Consider the following 16,265-nt stretch of genomic DNA (forward strand, 5'->3'; position numbering starts at 1 on the left):
AATGTACATATAACATTTGAACAATGTGGCCAACCAATTGGAGTAGAGTTTGAATGTTTAGCAGTTCAACTCAAGAAAGGACCTCAGTGTCTGGTATCTTATTTTGCCAGATGATCTTAATATATTTGAACAGAAGTGATTCACTTTCCTGGCATGGCACTGGTATACTGTCCTGATTTTACAGACATATAACAATGAGATCAGCAAAATGGCTCTATAGACTTTCAGTTTGATAGGCAATGTAATATTTCTTCTCTCCCACATTTTTCCTTCAAAGTCTCTCAAACACTGAGCTAGCTTTTGCAATATTTCCCTCAAACTCAGACAAATGCAAGTTAAATAACATCAAGCACAATGTCCATTTATAATTGAGTGCTAAATTGGTCTGTGATATAGAGCATAAGAGTTGCTAAAATTTGAAAGAGAGGAAATCTCTGAGGGGTAGAATAATTAGGGAAGGCTTCATGGAGAGATTGGGCCATAAAACAAAGGTAGGATTTGAATAAGAGGACACTAAAGAGAACATCTTTTTTAATTATAGCTTTTTATTTTCAAAATATGTACATAGATAATTTTTGACATTCACCTCTACAAAATTCTGTGTTTTAATTTTTTTCCCTCCCTTCCCCTCACCCCTAGTTGGCAAGTGATCTCATATACGTTAAACATGTTCAAATTCTCTATACATATTTCCACAAATATCATGTTGCACAAGAAAAATCAGATCCAAAAGGGAAAAAAAATGAGAAAGAAAACAAAATATAAACAAACAACAAAAAGATTGAAAATACTATATTGTGGTCCACATTCAGTTTCCACAGTCCTCTCTCTGGGTGCAGATGGCTTTCTCCATCACAAGACCATTGGCACTGACCTGAATCATCTCATTGCTGATGAGAGCCACATCTATCAGAATTGATCCTCATATAGTATTGTGTAGCTATTTGTAATGATCTCCTGGTCTTCCTCATCTCACTCAGCATCAATTCATATAAGTCTCTCCAGGCCTTTCTGAAATCATCCTGCTGGCCTTTTCTTACAGAACAATAATATCCCATAACATTCATATACCACAACTTATTCAGCCATTCCCCAATTGATGGGCATCCATTCATTTTCCAGTTTCTTGCCACTACAAAAAGGGGTTCCCTAAACATTTTTGCATATATGGGTCCCTTTTCCTCTTTTAAGATCTTTCTGGGATTTAAGCCTATTAGAAACACTGCTGGATCAAAGAGTGTGCTCAGTCTGATAATTTTTTGAGCATAGTTCCAAACTGCTCTCCAGAATGGTTGTATCCATTCACAGTTCCACCAACAATGTATCAGTGTCCCAGTTTTCCCACATCCACTCCAACATTCATCATTATCTTTTCCTATCATTTCAGACAATCTGACAGGTGTGTAGTATTGAAGAGAACATTAAGAGAGAGAAGAAGGGAAGGAAAAGAAGGGGAATGAAGTTTAAAAAAAAAAGGAAAGAAAAGGGAGGGAAAGGGAGGGAAGAAAGGAAAGATGAGAGGAATACTTCTAGCTTTATGATTCTATGACTTGTGATCTTCAAATAACATTCTAGAGGATTAAAAAAAAAGTACTTAAAAGGCACAAAGGTGAGAATGATTAAGGCAGATATGAGAACAATAGGATACTGGATCATTCAGATTAGAAAGAATGAGTTGGACAAAAGTGGAAAACTGAATAGGTAAGGTGGAACCAAATTGTGGAGGGCCATAAAAACCAAGTAGAAGACCCTGGATTTGATGCATTAGGACAGGGGTCCCCAAACAATATGTAGGGGACACTGAATGATCATGAAATCTTGCTTAGTACCTCTATTTTCAAGCCAATTGTGACTTTCATATCTTTCCAGCTAATTCATAGGGGGAAAACAGGAGCATCTGAACCCAAGTGGCCCCAGGTTGAACCTAAATCCAAATATATCTGCTAATTAGAACCATCTGCCAATGTGGGTACCACCATCTACCTCCAACTCCTTAACAAATTTCCCCTGTACTCTAGCAGACACCCCCAAGAAAGAGAATTGAGATACCTGTAGCGGTTTGCTGCCCAACCACCAGAGCCTTCTGCTTGGCAAGGGACCATGGTTTCTCCCCAACCAAGTCCCTGCCCATTCACCAGTCTCTCAAGTGAAGGAACATACCCAGGCCCATCCCAGATCTCTTGCAACATCACCTTAGAGATCATGAGCTTCTTTCCCCATTTACCACCCATTATTTCCCCAATGTTTTCTCCTGTGGTATATAATTATGATGGAATACTATTGTTTTATAAGAAATTCTGAGCTAGAAGAACCTGGAAAGACTTACATGACCTCCATGCAAAATGAAATGAATGGAATCAAGAGAACATTGTACACATTTACAGCAATATTGTAAGATGATCAACTGTAAATCATTTAGCTATTCTCAGCAAGACAATGATCTAAGACAACTCTGAAGGACTTATGATGAAAAATGCTATCTATCACCAGAGAAAGAACTGATAGAGTCTGAATACAGATTGTAACACACTTTCTTTTTTTCTGTTTTATTTTAAAATTTATTTTTTTAGATTACATATGTACATACATTTTTTGCATATTTCTATCAAAGCATACTTTTTTGCTTTCTTTATTTTTCTTGGGCTTTTATTTTGGTCTATGATTTCTTTTATAATATGACTAATATGTGAATTTGTTTTGCATGACTCCCCATATATAACCTATATCAAATTGCTTGCCTTCACTCTGAGATGCCACTATACACCTGTCAGATTGGCCAGAATGACAGGGAAAGATAATGCAGAATGTTGGAGGGGATGTGGGAAAACAGTGACACTGATACATTGTTGGTGGAATTGTGAATACATCCAGCCATTCTGGAGAGCAATTTGGAACTATGCCCAAAAAGTTATCAAACTGTGCATACCCTTTGATCCAGCAGTGTCTCTACTGGGCTTATACCCCAAAGAGATACTAAAAAAGGGAAAGGGACCTGTATGTGCCAAAATGTTTGTGGCAGCCCTGTTTGTAGTGGCCAGAAGCTGGAAAATGAATGGATGCCCATCAATTGGAGAATGGTTGAGTAAATTGTGGTATATGAATGTTATGGAATATTATTGTTCTGTAAGAAATGACCAGCAGGATGAATACAGAGAGGATTGGTGAGACTTACATGAACTGATGCTGAGCGAAATGAGCAAAACCAGAAAATCATTATATATCTCAACAGCGATACTGTATGAGGATGTATTCTGATGGAAGTGGATTTCTTCAACAAAGACAAGATCTAACTTAGTTTCAATTGATCAAGGATGGACAGAAGCAGCTACACCCAAAGAAAGAACACTAGGAATGAATGTAAACTGCTTGCATTTTTGTTCTTCTTCCCAGGTTATTTATACCTTCTAAATCCAATTCTCCTTGAGCAACAAGAAAACTGTTCGGTTCTACACACATATATTGTATCCAAGATCTACTGTAATCTATTTAACATGTATAGGACTGCTTGCCATCTTTGGGGAGAGGGCGGAGGGAGGGAGGGGAAAAATCGGAACAGAAGTGAGTGCAAGGGATAATGTGGTAAAAAATTACCCTGGCATAGGTTCTGTCAATAAAAAGTTATTTAATAAAAAAAAAAAATTGCTTGCCTTCTCAATGATAAGGATGAAGAGGGAGGGAGAAAATTTGGAACTCTTTTAAAAACAAATGTTAAAAGTTATTTTCACATGTAATTGGAGGAAAATAAAATACTAAATTAAAAAAAATTAAAAATTGATCTTTCTGCCTCAAGTCTCCCTAATTTATAACATCCCACTTTGCTACCAAAGTAATTTTCCTTAAATATATCTCTGACCATGTGATTTCCCTACTCAACTCTATTGCCTTCTATTCACTTTAGAACTTTTGCTGAGTTTTTAGCTTTTGCAAGGTTGGTCTCAACCATTATTTCCAGTCTCATTGATCATGCCCACATTCTTTCCCCCTGGGAAATTGGCTTTCTCTCTGTCTCTCGCATAGGATAATCTATCACTCATCTCCATGCCTTTATATTTGGTGTTTTCTCATGCCTGGAATGCACTTCATCCTATCTCTGCCTCTCAGAGTCCCTCCCCTTACATGCACTAAGTCACTGTCTTATCCATCATGAAGTCTTTCCTAACTCCTCAACTTCTAATATACTCCCTAAAAAATCACCTTGTATTTACCTGATTTGTACAAATTTGTATTTATTAATGTTATGGTTCTGATACATGTATTTTTACATATTTGAATTATTTTTCCTTTTTTTAAGTTTTTTATTTTCAAAATATGTGCACTGATATTTTTCAACATTCATCCTTGCAAAACTTTGTGTTCCAGTTTTTTTTTCTCCCTCCCATCCCACCACCACCTCCTCTAAATGTCAAGCAATCCAATATATGCTAAACATGTACAATTCTTCTACATGTATTACCTCAGCCAGCCATCATGAGGCACATGAAAAATCAGACCAAAAAAAAAAAAAGAAAGAAAACAAAAAGCAAGCAAACACAACAAAAAAAGGTGAAAATACTATGTTGTGATCCACACAGTCCCAACCCGTCTTCTCTGAGTGCAAATGGTTTTCTCCAACACAAGACCATTGGAACTGGCCTGGGTCACTTTGCTGTTGAAAAGAGCCAAGTCCATTACAGTTGACCATCTTATAATCTTGCTATTGCCATGTGCAATGATCTCCTCGTTCTGCTCATTTCTCTTAGCATCAGTTCATATAAGTGTCTCTAGGCCTTTCTGAAATCATTCTGCTGATCATTTCTTATAGAACAATAATATTCTGTAATATTCATATACCATAACTTATTCAGCCATTCTCCAACTGATGGGCATCCATTCAGTACAAATTATTTTTCTTATTAGCATGTAAACTTTTTTTAAAGTGAAAATTGTTTAATCTTTATATTTTATCTTCAGTGCTTAGCTCATCTGGCACAAAGTAGTACAAAATAAAGATTCAATGAATGATGAACCTGTTTCCCTGGTTTGCTGGATTTCTCGGAGGAGGAGGGAATCTTTACATATATGTGTGTGTGTGTGTGTGTGTGTGTGTGTATAATAAATATATATGTATGTATAAATATATGTATGCATGTATGTGTGTGTATATATAGATATAGATAGAAATACCTTCTTCCTTGAAGATCTCAAAGCTAAAGACTGAGTACACTTGTGGTGGGCGATCGGAAGACATCTTAGGTCTTCCAATAGATCTCTTCCCCTTCTTGATATCTTTAGAAAGGGAAAAAAAGGAACAAGTTTATCCCAGGCCACAGAAGCCCAGTCTATGGAAGGCCCTTTGGCATCAGACCAATGAGGTCATCTCAATTCACTAGCTGAAAATTCCAGCTGAACTTTCTGGGGGCTAGCCAGCTCTCCTCGGGCCAAAGCCCCCAGCTTTCTCCCTGTTAGCAACTGAGTTGGCAAACAGAAACTTGTCTCAGGGGCTCGCTAGGGACCTTTTCTGTGGTTTTTATTTGGTTTCTCAATCCTCATTTGCAAGGCTAATGACTGTGCTCAGTTTGAGCCTTGGGGTGGGCAGCTTCTCAGTATAGGAACCAGAGTGGAAGAAGCAAACTTTCTTTGCTGCAGGGGGAAGAGGGAAAAGAAAAGGGGAGAGTGAAGAGATGAATGAAATTATTCTTAATAATAATAGCAACAACAATAATAATAATAATACAATGATGTAGTTTTTTTCTTCCTTAGCCTTTCAAATGAAGGCAGTGCCGTGCTACAGTTCTGAACTGTGTCAAATATCACAAACAACCACCCCACTCTGGACTCACTTACACCCAGTAGATGAGCAATACCTGTCTATTGTTGAATTTGATCAAATCGATTGGATGGAAATGAAAAAAATACCAGTTTCCTTATGTGCTAAATGGGGAGGTTGGACCAGAATAGCCATACTGCCCCTTCCAGCTCTACTTTGGATTGATCCCAAGTGTTGACACTCTCTCTTGAAGGACAAAAGGAACCAAAAACCAAGCAAACAAACCTCAGACTTGGGCTTTCCCGGGGCAGCTGGAAGAGTAGCTCTTTGCAAGGCTTTGTAGATGGAGGATAAATATAATATAAATGTGCTGGCGCTGCAGCTGCTCTCTTAAGCTGGTAAACCCCGGCTCCTCCAGGAATGACTTGTCATTGTGTAATGAACCTCCTAATTTCCAGGTAGTTTCCCATTATCTGTAGCACTTCAATCTCGAAGGGGGCTGCCCTGCTTAAAGGGACTATGACCCTCTCCTTTATTCTTTAGGGAAAAAAATGATGTGTGTACCAGGCTATTTCAGCACAAGGCTGCCATTAGTCTTTAGACAAGTGGGCCGGGAGGCCGGAGAATACCCTAGGAATGAATCAGAGACCGAGAGGAATGGACCTGTGGCTCAACACCCTGGGCCTGGACTCTTTCCAGTTCAGCAGGAGCCAGGGAAGCCCTGCTGGCATTTTAATGTCAGCATCGTGGCCGTTTTTGAGGTTTTTAAGAAATTAACTTTACCCTTTGCATCTTGGTAAGGAGTCACTTGGCAACAGCATTACGAGCACTTTACATAACTGCTGTATACCAGAGGTGTCTTCAATAGAATAGAGTGATCAAAGTCTGTATCCTAATTATATCCCGTCAGTGTTTCCAGTGGAAGCATTCTTTGGGAAGGTTTGTTCCTTAGTTGTTTAATTTGCATCAGGCTTCACTCAGAGTGACATGCGGGTTCTAAGCTCTGCTGTGATGGGGGTGGGTGATGCTGTGCCAGGAAACTTGCCTTAAATCAGGACAGAGATTAGGTTTGTGGCACAAAGTCTATAGCTTAGGGGGTGGTTCCGTGCAGTGCCTGGTACACCGGGTACTGAAGAAATGTTTACTGAAACACTGGGCGGTCTTTTTCCCAAAGAGAACACCAAAAAGATCCACGTGTACAAAAATGTTTATAGCAGCTCTTTTTTTGTGTGGATGCAAAGCATTAGAAACTGAATAGATGCCCATCAATTGGGGAATGGCTGGGTAAAAGTTGTATTATAGGAATGTAATGGAATATTATTGTTCTATAAGCAATGATGAGCAGGCTGGAAAAGCCTGGAGAGACTTACATGAACTGATGCTGAGGGAAGTGAGCAGAACCAGGAGAACACTGTACACAGTAACAGCAACACCATGTGATGATCAATAATGACAGATTTAGCTCCCCATAGTAGTGCAATGGTAAAAGACAATTGCATAAGACCCATGATGGAAAATGCTATCCATATCCAGAGAAAGAACTACGGAGTCTGACGGAAGACAGAAGCATACTATTTTCACTTTTTCCCCCCTTTCTTGTTTTTTTTTTCCCCTTTTGTTCTGCATGACTAATGTGGGAATGAGTTTAATATGATTGGACAAGTACGAACTTAAAAAAAAGAGAGAAATGTTTATTGACTGATTGACTTGTAGCAGTAAGAGCACTAAATTTGGAACCAGAGGACTGGTGGTCAGACTCCATTTCTTCGGTTTGTAACTTTGACTCTGGGGAGGAGAAAAGGAAGAAAATAGGCATTTATATAGCATCTACTAAGTGCTTTTACAAATGTCACATTTGATCTTCATAATAACCCTATAAGGTAGTTGCTATTGTTGTGCCCATTTTACAACTGAGAAAACTGAGATTAAGAGACTTGCCCAGGATCCCGAAGCTAGTAACTGTCTGAGTTTAGAGTGGAAGTCCATAGTCTATAATGCTTATAGCAGTTTCATGGAGGATCTCTGTCTGCAGGGGACCCAGTATGACTCTTTTGGTATACCATTCCTCTTGGAGCTGTCATACATCACAACTAAGTTTGCTCCTTTGCAAACTTTAAAAAATGTGAGTATCAGAGCTCTTCTTACTACTCTCCATTCAAATCCTTGTGATAAATTTGTTAACAATGAATTAAAATGAATTATTTTTTCAAAAGGTTAAGTACTTTAAAGGTAAATTAAAAGCACAGTTCCTTAATACCTTGAGGTTTCACTGTCCCCCTTCAGTATCTAGGGAGGCTGGCTCAGACTCAGCACAATTTCTACATCACATGGGTCCATGCAAGTTCATATCTGATGTGTTCGATGAACCCGTAGCTATTAAGCTGGCAAATGCCTGTGTTCTCAGTGCCAGCCTGACTGCAAAATTGGGCAGGGAGTTGACTCCTGAGTTCACAGATGGCTCCTTTTCCTGAACTTCCAGAAACTCACTAGACTACAAGCTTTTCCACCTAAAAAAAGAAAGGAAATCCCAAGGCAGGCAAACAGGCTTATATTCACTGACTCCATGTCATATCCATGGCCCTTCCTCCTACAGCATTTCCTTTCCCTGGATGCTGTCAGCTGGGAACAAGTCACAGGAAAATAAGGCAAATCAAGAGAAGGGGTCCAACTAAGAGAAAGGCTAAAGCCTTTTTGAAGGCACCCCCAGTTCTTTTCCACTACTGTAGCCGATCAAAGAGGCTCCTATTCAACACATGGAGAGCAGACCAGAAGCAGTTATAGAATGTCTCCACCTGCTCCAAAGTTTTTTCTAAGGCACTTTTTACATATGTCATCACAGTTCTCCTGGAAACATAAACCTCAGACCCTTCCATGTGGGAGAATTGCATCAGTTTGTTTGTAAGGGACTGGGATCATTGGCCAGATTCCCTTCTATTTCTCTACTATATAATAAATTACTTTGGCCATTTTGCAACAAATCAGATTACAGTTTATTTGATTTAAATTGCATTTTAGATTGTTGCATTCCTATTGGAGATTAAGGTATCATTGCATTTTTGGGGAGACATTAGCCTTTCTCTTCAGGAGTATTTGCTGTACAGGTAGCCAGGCTTATTTATTTAACATTGATTCTATTTCAAATAGTGATATTTTTCTGAAATGGCATCTAAAGCTGGGGTGTATATCCTGTTTGACACCTGTAACCTACCCACTATGGGAAGGATAGAGTGCTGGGACTAGAAAATAGGAAGACCTGGGTCCAAATCTGACCAGATATTTATTAGCTATGTGACTCAGGACAAGTCATTTAACCCTGTCTCAGTTCCACTTCTGTAAAATTATCTGAAGAAGAAAAGGGAAAACCACTCGGCCATCTTTGCTAAGAAAATCACAAAAAGAGGTCACAAAGAACTAGAGATGACTGAAAAATAACTGACACAACAAAATTTTGTATGCTGAACTAGTTGCAATAGGTGAAAGTTGGAAATAGGCAGATTTATGTAAGGAAAGAATTCTTAAAATTAGATCTCTCCAAATTTGGAATAGGAGAGTGTAGGTTATCCTTCTTAAGTGGGATTAGAATCCAGGCCTTCCTGACTGTAACTCCAATGCTCTGACCACTACACTAGACTCTAATGCTTGTGAAAAAGCTTTCAGAGCCAGCTCATCGCTTGGGAACACGGGATAATTTGTACTGAGGAAAGATCTGATGAATATAACTTTTCTGGAAAAAAACCTTTGATGGGAAGAACATTATTCATCAGAGATTTTATGCTAGAGAATAATTATAAATAATTAGAATTTGTGATTGAATTGTAATTTTTGTAAATAAATTTGTAAAATAAAAATTGTACATTTTGAATTTGTAAAATTTCACCCTCTGTCAGATATTGGAGAATCAAGATGCCAGATTTTATCATCAATTAAACTATGCTCTTTTTTTTTTTTTAATGTTCTTTTTTGATACTCATAGTTGCTAACAAGTGGCAGCTTGGTTATAAAATGTAAACTCCTTGAGATTAGGGATTATTTCATTGTTTGTCTGTGTGCCCCAGTTCACAGAAATGAAAAACAGTAGGTATTTAATAAATACTTTGATTTGACTGGTTGATTTATTAATACAATATTTGATGTATTAAATACAAAATATTTTTAAAGTATTTCTATTAAAACCACTAACATGTTCATTAGCAAAATAAGTTAAACTTTTGTAATAGATGATAACTAGAAAAAACCAGAGACCTCCTATATGACTCCATAATCCCTTAGTCATTGCCTCCAATATAGACAAATTTACAAAGTGAGTGTGTGGGTAGAATAGGCTCTATGAGAATATATCCGAGAACATATGAAAAATGTATGAAGAAGATATTCATATGAAATTCCTCATCATGAGAAGGGGCATCCCTTGTTTTTTTAGCCTCTCCAAGAGGGAAGTGAAAGGCAGTTTTGCATTTATCTTAGATATTTAGAGAGCCATCATGATAGAATTGATAAAGGCCAACTTTAATATCAGAAAAATCTAAACTCAAGTTCTGCCTAGGACTATATGTTTCTCTATGTTCATGGGAAATGTTTTAATGTCTCAATTCTCCAGGCAACTTTCTAAGACTATCAGTTAAAGACAAGATACATGTAGTTCCTCATTAGAGGGAGTTTCCAAAAGATGGGTTGGCTACACTTATGAAATCATAACTCTTCTCATCTCTCCTCTACTCCAAAAATCCTTTTTTCCCTCTCTTATTAAAGCTTTTGATTTTCCAGAATATATACATGGACAATTTTTCAACATTAGCCTTTGCAAAACCTCGTGTTCTAATTTTTCTCCTCCTTCCCCCAGCCCTCCCCTAGATGGCAAGTAGTCCAATATATGTTAAATATAATCCTTTTTCAAAAAATGGCAAGGGGACAGCTAGGTGACCTAGTGGATAGAGCACCAGTCCTGGAGTCAGGAGGACCTGACTTAACACTTCCTAGCTGTGTGACCCTGAGTAAGTCATTAAACCCCAATTGCCTCAGCAAAATAATAATAATAATTTTTTTAAAACTATAAAGAAACCTCAGATCTAAAAAAAAAAAAATTGGCAGGATTTCAAGAGTTTTTCCAACCTAATTTTGTGATTGGATTGTTACCTTCTTAGAATTAAGACTAGAGATAAATGGAAGACAGTCTTTTGCATGCAGTTTGGATGTCATGAATATTTGCTTATGCACTTTTTATTGCCTAACATACCTATGCCTTCCAAAATTGGATTAATGAAATTTTGGCACATCTTCTGGATCAATATGTCACATACTACATAGATGACATTTTGATTTTTTTTTTCCTGGTGTAAATTGTGCTGGTGTGAGAAATACCCAGTTACTCTGCCAGGGCTTTTTTTTTTTTTTCTTTTTTCATCCTAGCAAATATTAAATTCTGTTGAGTGGTTATCCACTGTCCAAAAGTTCTTCAATAATGTGGGCTTGATGCAACAATGCCATTTACAAAGAGAAGCTTTTGGAGGACATCACCATCTGTAGGAAATTTCTCTCAATTTGGACTCTAAGCTAAGTCTCTTCCATGACAATGACTTCGGTGAGCATATATTTCACCTAATATTAATGACAAGAAGATTGAGAGTAAATTAATTTTTAAAATTGATTTATCTTTCAATGATTTTTGAATAAAGGAGATTCCTTGTTGGAAAGTGAGTTAATTTTTTTTATGGATCTATCTTTCAAGATCTTTAAGGCATTTTGCATTACTGAAACAAATTGATAAGTCAGTTGGGTAACCAATAAACATTTATTGAGCATATACTATGTGAAAGGCCCTGTGTTAAGTTCTGAGGATACAGCGAAAGACAAAAACAATTCTTGCTCTCAATGAATTCACATTCTAATAGGGGAGATTACATGTAAACAACTATATTCATATAAGATGTATTCAGAGTATACATATAAGAAGTAATCTCAAAGGGAAGCCACTAGCAAATCATCACCAAGCTTGTGTTGGTCAGATTGGTCACACATTGTGCCTTGAATCCAATACAGAAATGATATAGAAATGTCATTTTGGTCTTCTTCAAAAATGAAGGAACACACCAATCACCAAGCAGAATTATTTTGTATTCTCAGTATCTTTCAATCAATTATAAGATGGCAATTATGGTCTATTGTGAAGTATCATTTACAAAAATCTTATTCTCATCTAATACTCTTAACATGGACATTTTGATCTATGCATAGTTTGTTCTCATAAAAATTTTACATAGATAAGAGAATGGGTATATAGGTCAGTGGCCTGTGTTTTCTTACTTTTCTCTTGGTCATCTTTTTTGGTATTAAGAAGGGATGAAATTCTTTTCTCCATTCTGATGGTATCTTCTAGTCCTTGTGAGTCAATCTCAAACCCTCAGATAAATAAATAGTATTAAACAAACATCTCTTTATGTACATCTAGTTTAATCCAGCTGTTTTTTTCAATTCTCAATTCCCTTTAGTTCTATTTTTTCTTCCTTTATAAGCATACATGGGTCTGTGACATTAGACTCTAAGTTTGATGAGTTCCCTTTCATTGATGATGAAAAGTTCATTAAAAAACCTTTGCAGTCTTTCCCATCTACCTTCTATTGGTTACCCTCCTTCCTACCAGCTTCATTGTAGTTATGACTTAGATTAATTGAGTTTCTTGCAAAGCTTTTGTTACTCTGATTTTACTTTTCACTACCTTCTCTGTTTTAAGAAGCAGTGTTGTTTATAATCATCTGTTATTCTTTCCTGTAAAATTTTATAAATAAGTTTATATTCTAATGGCATTTATCAAGTAAGTTAGATTTTTGCTGCCTAAGGCAGCACTTTTCAGCTCTTTTGGTTCTTCTAATTATGGCAATTGTTCTACATTGATGAACTTTTTTAATTGTAGTAAGTTTATTTATTTTTAATATACATTGCTTTATGAATCACATTGGGAGAGAAAAATCAGAGCAAAAGGGAAAAACCATGAGAGAGAGAGAGAAAAAAAAAAAAAAGAAGTGAATTTAGCATGTGTTCATTTACATTTAGTCTCCTTACATCTTTTTCTGAATGCAGATGGCATTTTCTGTCCAAAGTCTATTGGGATTTCTTTGGATCACTAACTGCTGAGAAGAACCATGTCTTTCATAGTTGATCATTGCACATTCTTGCTGTTTTGCTTGTTTCACTCAGCATGTTCATGTAAATCTTTCCAGGCCTTTCTATAATCAGCTTGTTCTTCTTTTTTTTTTTTTTTTTTTTTTTTTTTTTCTGAGGCAATTGGGATTAAGTGACTTGCCCGGGGTCACACAGCTAGAAAGTGTTAAGTATCTAAGGTCATATTTGAACTCAGGTCCTACTGACTTCAGGACTGGTACTCTATCCACTGCTCCACCTAGCTGCCCCTTGTTCTTCATTTTTTTATAGAAAAATAATATTCCATTACCTTTATGTCCCACTGCTTGTTCAGCCATTTCCCAATTGTTGGGCATTTACTCATTTTCCAATTCTTTGCCACTACAAAAAGCTGCTACAAACATTTTTGCATGTATGGGTCCTTTTCCCTCCTTTATGATTTCCTTGGGATACAGATCCAGTAATAGAACTGCTGGGTCAAGGGGTATGCACAGTTTTATAGCCCTTTGGGCATAGTTCCAGATTGCTCTCCAGAATAATTAGATTATTTCACAACTCTATACACTGGTGAATTTCTTTATGGAATTATTATAATCAATGTCAATTATTTACTGTGTCCATATTCTATTTTTAATTGACAGGAACATTGAAATACGGAAGTTCTTTTCTTCATTTAATTTGTTGCTTACCATGTTTAGAATTTTTTAATCCTTTTCATGGAAAAAAAAAAAACCTATAATGTGTATGTATAGATATCACAAATGTTTGGCCTCTTTGGTCCCTTGTTCCTCATCCATATTTTCCAATATATTTTCACTAATCACTCAATCTAATTTTTTTTTTGTGTGTATGTTAGGGTCACCAAATATCATGGTAATTGTTGACTTAATTTGGAAGGTCTTATCAAGTAGCAGGTAACAAAGTAAAAAATGAATGCAGAAAAAAATTTGCTGTTGAAAAGAATGATAGAGATCAAGCAGAGGCTGAAGGACAAGAAAGTTTAGAGGAAAATATTTTATAGAATAGTGGATCTTTGAGAAAATTTGAGAATATTTGTAAATTGTACTCTATATTGAGCATATGGAAGGTATAGCACTTATGAAGTGCTCGGGCAGATAACACGTGGGCTACAGAGTGCTCCTTGTTCAGCTTCCTCTCTTAGGCAGGATGATAGAATGAAATGAGCACTTTAGGTTGAAACTTAAGACCTGAGATCAAATCCGGACTCAGTGGCTCTGTTTCTCACCCAGTGTGTAATTTTGGGTAAGTCATTTTATAACTTTAAAGCACTACATAAATGCTACTGGTCATTATTAGCAAGTTGTTTTCAGCAGCTATAACAAGGATTCAGTCAATGCTTGTCCAACCAAGGTCACATTGCTTTATGAATCACATTGAAAGAGAAAAATCAGAGCAAAAAGGAAAAACCATGAGAGACACACACACACAAAAAAAAGTCAGTCCTTCCTTCCTCCCTCCCTCTCTTCCTTTCTTTCTTTCTTCCTTCTTTCTTTCTTTCTTTCTTTCTTTTTTTCTTTCTTTCTTTCTTTCTTTCTTTCTTTCTTTCTTTCTTTCTTTCTTTCTTTCTTTCTTTTCTTCCTTCCTTCCTTCCTTCCTTCCTTCCTTCCTTCCTTCCTTCCTTCCTTCCTTTCTTTCTTTCTTTCTTTCTTTCTTTCTTTCTTTCTTTCTTTCTTTTCCTTCCTTTATCCTTGCAAAACATTGTGTTCCAAATTTTTCTCCCTCCCTCCTCCCTCTCCCCTCCCCTAGACAATAAGTTATTCAATATAAGTTAAACATGTGCAAGTCTTCTAGTAATATCTTCACATTTATTATGTTCACAAGAAAAATCAGATCAAAAAGAAAAAAATGAGAAAGAGAAAAGAAAGTAAGCAAACAACAAAAAAAGGTGAAAATACTATGTTGTGGGGCAGCTAGGTAGCCCAGTGGAGAGAGCTTCAGCCGGGAAGTCAGGAGGACCTGAGTTCAAAAGTGATCTCAGACACTTAACACTTCCTAGCTGTGTGATCCTAAGCAAGTCATTTAACCCCAGTTGCCTCAGCAAAAAAGAAAAAAAAGGAAAGAAAAAGAAAAAAAAAGTACTATGTTGTGATTCACATTTAATGCTGACAGACTGCTCTTTGGGAGCAGATGGGTCTCTCCATCACAAGTCTATTGGAATTGGGCTGAATCACTTCATTCTTGGAAAGAGCCACATTCACCACAATTGATCATTGCATAATCTTGCTGTTGCCATTTACAATGATCTCCTGGTCTTGCTCATTTCCCTCAGCATCAGTTCATGTAAGTCTCTCCAGGCCTCTCTGTATTCATCCTGCTGGTCATTTCTTACAGAACAATAATATTCCATAACATTCATATACCACAATTTATTCAGCCATTCTCCAATTGATGGGCATCCACTCAGTTTCCAGTTTCTGGCCACTACAAACAGAGCTGCCACAAACATTCTTACACATACAGGTCCCTTTCCCTTCTTTAAGATCTTTGGGGTATAAGCCCAGTAGTAATACTGTTGGATCAAAGGGTATGCACAGTCTGATGGCCCTTTGGGCATAATTCCAAGTTGTTCTCCAGAATGGTTGGATCAGTTCTCAACCCCACCAAATATCCCAGTTTTTATTGTATTGTATTAGTGTCATTAGTGTATTTATTAGTGTCCCAGTTTTCCCACATCCCCTTTTATCTTTAGCTTTTCCTGTCATCTTAGCCAATCTGAGAGTTATGTAGGCTGCTCTTTCTTTTTCATTTTACAATCAATTTTATTTTATTTTTCAGTTTCATTAAGATAGCATTGAGAAAGCAAGAAAAGCAAAATCCATTATAAATATGCATAGTTATCCCTTCCACATCACAGGAGCTAGAGATACAGTGCCCCCTGTGATTTGGAAAATCCACGTAAATTTTTTTTTAATTCTCCCTTCATACCAGAGAAGAAGTCTAGATTATTTTGTTATTAAAAGATAAAACACGTTGATGTGATACATAGTATATACATATATATATATATATACACACATATATAAAAAGATAAAACATGTTGATGTGATACATAGTATATATATATGTATGTATGTGTATATATATATATATATATATATTTTTTTTTACAATTTCTGAATTTCAAAACTTTTCCTATGTTGTCTGCTAGGCTTTGCATGTCATCTGTGCTTCCATAAAACTCCCACCAAATTCCCATTTAAATTTTTTTCCCCTGAGGCAAGTGGGGTTAATTGACTTGCCCAAGGTCACACAGCTAGGAAGCATTAAGTGTCTAAGGCTAGATTTGAACTCAGGTCCTCCTGACTTCAGAGCCAGAGCTCTATTCACTGGGCCATCTAGCTGCCCCTCCCATTTAATTTCTTAT

Source organism: Sarcophilus harrisii, chromosome 2 (genome assembly GCF_902635505.1).
Source record: "Sarcophilus harrisii chromosome 2, mSarHar1.11, whole genome shotgun sequence".
Lineage (NCBI taxonomy): Eukaryota > Metazoa > Chordata > Mammalia > Dasyuromorphia > Dasyuridae > Sarcophilus > Sarcophilus harrisii.